We start from the raw sequence: 4,713 nt of genomic DNA on the forward strand, positions 1-4,713 counted from the left end.
AAAGGATTACGAGAGAAACTACCCGACGCATGACCTAGAGTTATTTGTCGTAGTATTTTCTTTGAAGATATGGCGACACTACTTGTACGGCGAGCGTAATACAAATTTTCACCGATCACAAGAGCCTAAAATACTTATTCACTCAAAAGAAACTCAACATGAGACAAGGCGGTGGTTGGAGTTAGTCAAGGACTATAACCTTGAAATAATGTATCACCCAAGTAAATCTAACGTCGTAGCTGACGCTCTAAGTAGGAAGACTGCTCACTCTTTGGCGTTAATTACAAGGGAGTATACGTTGTAGGAGGATATGGCGAAAGCTGGAATAGAATTAATGGCAAGAGGTGCAATGGGAATATAGAGTCAACTTAGGGTCCAGCTAGATCTGAGGTAGTGAATCATAAAGCTCAGAGCAACGACCCTTGCTTGTACTTGGTTTGCCAACAGGATTTGGCCGAGAGTGAGGAAGGATTTTACCATGTCTTCCGAGGGAGGATTACTATGGCAGGGACGACTATGTATCCCCGCAGATGGGCAAATCAAAGAAGACCTCTTGGCTGAAGCACATGAATCTCTGTATTCAATACACCTTGGTAGTACCAAGATGTATCGTGACCTGAAGAAGTGTTATTGGTGGCCAGGGATGTTGCTCCCAAAGTTAGTAGGTGTCTCACTTGTCAATAGGTGAGGGCCCCTAGACAAAGACCCTCAGACTTACTACAACCCCTAGACATCCCATAGTGGAAGTGGGAGGATATAGTCATGGACTTCGTAGCCGGATTACCTAAGACCTCGAAGGGATACACGGTTATTTGGGTGATTATTGATAGACTGACGAAATCCGCCCACTTTATCTCAGGTAAGGCTACTTACATAAGGGATAAATGGGCGAAGTTATATTTGAAACAAATTGTCAGATTGCATGGGATTCTGGTCTCCATTGTGTCAAATAGAGATTCACGTTTTACCTCCCACTTTTCGAAAAATTTGCAAAAAGAAATGGGGACCCAACTCAGATTCAATACAACGTTCCACCTCCAGATTGACGGCCAAACCGAGAGGCTGAACCAGGTCCTAGAAGACATGTTGCGAGCATGCGTAATAGTCTTCGCCTGTGGTTGGGACGAATACCTGCACCTTATAGAATTTGCATAGAATAGTTACCAAACGATCATATAGATGGCACCTTTTGAGACCCTGTACGAGCGAAGGTGTCGGTCTCCAACTTTTTGGGAAGAAGTGGGAAAGCGACAACTGTTAGGACCAGAATTAGTTCGATAAAAAATGCAGCTCTACAAAAGATCAGAGTACGAATTCATACTGCACAGAGCCGACAAAAGAGTTATGCAGACACGTGTCGCAAGGCTCTAGAGTTTGCCGTTGGCGATCACGTCTTCATAAAATTGGCACCTATGAGATGGGTAATGAGGTTCAGAAAGAAGGGCAAGCTGAGCCCAAGATTTATCGATCCTTTCGACATCCTAAAGAGAGTTGGTTTTGTGGTGTACTGACTAGCCTTGCCTTCTGCTCTAGCTGTTGTTCACAATGCCACCTTTTGAGGCCCTGTACAGGCGAAGTGTCGGTCTCCAACTTTTTGGGTAGAAGTGAGAAAGTGACAACTGTTAGGACCAGAATTAGTCCAACAAAAAATGCAGTAGTGCAAAAGATCAGAGTACGAATTCATACTACACAGAGCCGACAAAAGAGTTATGTAGACACGCGTCTCAAGGCTCTAGAGTTTGCCGTTGGCGATCACATCTTCCTAAAATTGTTACCCATGAGAGGGGTAATGAGGTTCGAAAAGAAGGGCAAGCTGAGCCCAAGATTTATCCGTCCTTTCGACATTCTGAAGAGAGTTGGTTCTATGGCGTACCGACTAGCCTTGCCTCCTGCTCTAGCTATTGTTCACAACGTGTTCCACGTGTCTATGTTGCGTAAGTGCACCCCAAATCCTTCTCATGTGATTGAGTATGCAAATCTTCCGTAGAAACAAGGAGATATCACTTGTCAAGGTGGTATGGAACAACCATCTTGTTGAGGAAGCAACCTGGGAGTTAGAGAGCGAGATGAGGGCCAAGTACCCCGTGTTGTTATGGGATCAGGGACGAAAGTTGTTAAGGGGGAAGATTGTAAAAGTCTTACAACAGACATTAAGTGAAGAGAGAGAAAGGCTAAGCTGTACTGCTTTTTTAGGTTAAAAAAAAGAAAGAGAAGAAAAGAGAAGAAAGGAAACGAAAGACCGATAGGAAAGAAAAAAGAAAAGAAGAAAGGAAAAAGAAGGAAGAAGAAGAAAAACAGAGGAGAGTGTGGAGAGGAGGAGACGAACGACGAAGCTTGAAGCGCTCATCGGCAACGTTGGGACCGATCAGTTTAGGAAGGGAGAATGCCGGCAGTAATGTTAGATAAAACCTGAGTTTTACCGTTTTTCTTATTCACACGATTTCAGAAAATCGTGAGTTTGACCATTTGACAAATCACGTCGAATGGATCACCATAGTTTTAGACTGAAACTTTGTAGGAAGTGGCACAGATTTAGTTGGCCACTCTCAGCCAATTTTAGAATCCTTTTTACTTTAAATAGGATATTTGTTCAGAAAATAAAACAACGTGAACGCAGTCAGAGTTATTTTTCTCTCTCCTTTTATTTTTCTCTCTCCTTTTATTTTTCTCTCTCCTTTTTTGTTACGCATTTTCCCAATTTCCTCTCACCGAAATTCTGTGAAAACCAACAAGTGGTATCAGAGCCAAGTTGAAGATAGGTGTATATCATTGCAGAGGAGCCAACCTATCAACAACCAAGTTGAATAGCTTTGACCTAACATCACTAAGGTCTCAGGTTCGAGTAGAAAAAAATGCGAAGTGTAAAAACACATACATCATGGGGCCCATCTCGGGCAGGCTCACTCACTCCTCCACGTCGTCGCCGTGTGCCGACATCTCCATCACCGCCACCACGAAGAGGCCGACGCCGTGATGACGGGCGTCAAAGTTATCGTTGAGCGAGTGATCAGGGAGACAACAACTGCCGTTGTTCAGTATCCAATATTGACAAAGTCCAATTATAACGAATGGATCTTGTTGATGCGCGTCAACCTACAGGCGCAAGGGTTAATGGCATGCTGTCGAGCCAGAGGACGGAGAAACGATTGAGTACCGTGAGGATCGGTTGGCGTTTGCCGCCATATTACGATCTGTGCCCCTAGAGATGCTGGCATCTCTCTCCACCAAGCGCACCGCGCAATCGGCCTGGGAGGGAATCAAATCCCGTCGGGTCGGTGTACAGCGAGTGCGGGAATCCAACATCGAGCAGTTGCGGAAGGAGCTCTCGGAGATCCACTTTAAGGACGGTGAATCCGTCGATGATTTTTCAATGCGGATCACGGGGCTCGCCAACAACATCACCACACTCGGTGGCAGCATCAGCGAGACAGAAATCGTGAAGAAGATGCTGCAGGTTGTCCCTGATCACCTCGAGCAAGTTGCGATTTCAATCGAGACATTGCTTGACGTGAACGACCTAACGGTAGAAGAGGTGACCGGAAGACTGCGTAACGTCGAGCAGCGGAAGAAAAATACCATTTCAGCTGTCGACAAGGGGGGTCGCCTACTCCTCACTGAGGAGGAATGGCTTGCACGTATAAAGCTCCGTGACAACACCGGCCAGAGCAACGGGTCCTCCTCCAGCTGCAAAGACGGTAAGAAGCTATGGATCTCCCACGGGCGCATGCGCGGGAAAGATGGGAATCAAAAGAAGGAGTCGACCAATGGCAGGCCAATCTGCTCGAACTGTGGGAAGAGAGGACACCTAAGCAGGAATTGCTGGAGCAAGCTTAGGAACAAGGAGAAGGCCGAAAAGGCCCATGTGGCTCAATCCGAGGAGGACAAGCCAGCTCTCTTCATGGTAAGTGCATGTGTCCCCATTGTCGATTCCAAATCCACGGAAATGGAGGTAATCAACAACAATGTTGAACTCGAGAAAGAGCTCCAGCTGGGCGTAGCAAAGGTGGCACCAGCTAGGGAGCCAATTCAACTGGAGGAGGAGCGAGTGTTCGCTCAGATCAGCGAGCGGGACGAGCAACACAAGGACCGGCGATGGATCCTAGACACAGGGGCAACAAACCATATGACCGGGGCTAGATCTGCATTCTCCGAACTCGACTCGGGGATCCGCGGGACGGTGAAATTCGGCGACGGATCCGTCGTAGAGATCGAAGGACGCGGCACCATCCTGTTCGCCAGCAAGGGAGGCGAGCATCGCAAGCTGACCGACGTCTACTTCATCCTGAGGCTCAAGGCTAACCTTGTGAGCCTGGGTCAACTCGATGAGACAGGCTGTTTCATCTCCATCGAGCGCGGACTACTCAAAATTTGCGATAATCAATGACGGCTGCTCACACAGGCAAGGCGCACGACAAACCGTCTTTACATCCTGGAGTTAGAGATAGAGCAACCTGTCAGTCTCTCGGCCAAGATCGAAGAGGTATCTTGGAGGTGGCACGCAAGGTACGGGCATTTAAACTTTCCTGCTCTAGAAAAACTACAGAAGAAGGAGTTAGTGCACGGTTTGCCAGCAATCAAAGGTGTGAACAAGCTGTGCGACGGGTGCCTCATCGGCAAACAGAGGCGCACACCCTTTCCGTCTCGAACATCCTATCGAGTCGATGAGCCGTTGGAGCTTGTACACGGCGATATCTGCGGGCCCATCAAGCCGGC

This window comes from Cucurbita maxima, unplaced genomic scaffold, assembly GCF_002738345.1.
Source record: "Cucurbita maxima cultivar Rimu unplaced genomic scaffold, Cmax_1.0 Cma_Scf00035, whole genome shotgun sequence".
Taxonomy (NCBI): Eukaryota; Viridiplantae; Streptophyta; class Magnoliopsida; order Cucurbitales; family Cucurbitaceae; genus Cucurbita; species Cucurbita maxima.